General features: G+C 40.0%; 1 protein-coding gene across 1 annotated transcript in view; it reads left to right on the forward strand.

Annotated features, from left to right (window-relative positions):
* Positions 1–418, forward strand: part of LOC119587582 (extensin-like) — a gene marked incomplete at its 3' end in the record, with an annotated part of 19754 nt that overhangs the window by 18613 nt on the left and 723 nt on the right.

The raw sequence follows: 418 nt of genomic DNA on the forward strand, positions 1-418 counted from the left end.
GGAATCTAATACCATAAATTGACCCTAAGAACTATCCAGAATCGAGAAATCATAAAACAGTTGACTATCCACGATGAATTCACACACGGAAATCATGGTAGGAGGGAATCCCATGGGCTCCTGATGATCTTCTGACCCTAAAACCACCACTCCTTCGCGCGCGCATTTCGTCGCTACTTTGTCATTGTAATTCCGAAGGACAACGAGCCGATAGATAATTTTTTTTTGCAATGACAGAGTGGTGATGGTGTTATCTGATCTGTTTCTTCTGCTATCGTATTCTTTAGTTGTGTTTATTTATCTTACTGGTTATTATTAGTATTTCTGTTTTTTTATGGTATTTTTGTTCTATCTCTCTTTTTTTTGGGGGGGAGGGGGGCTTTTGCTACTTTTCCGATCGTTCTCCCGATGTCTTGCT

This window comes from Penaeus monodon, chromosome 22 (assembly GCF_015228065.2).
Source record: "Penaeus monodon isolate SGIC_2016 chromosome 22, NSTDA_Pmon_1, whole genome shotgun sequence".
Lineage (NCBI taxonomy): Eukaryota > Metazoa > Arthropoda > Malacostraca > Decapoda > Penaeidae > Penaeus > Penaeus monodon.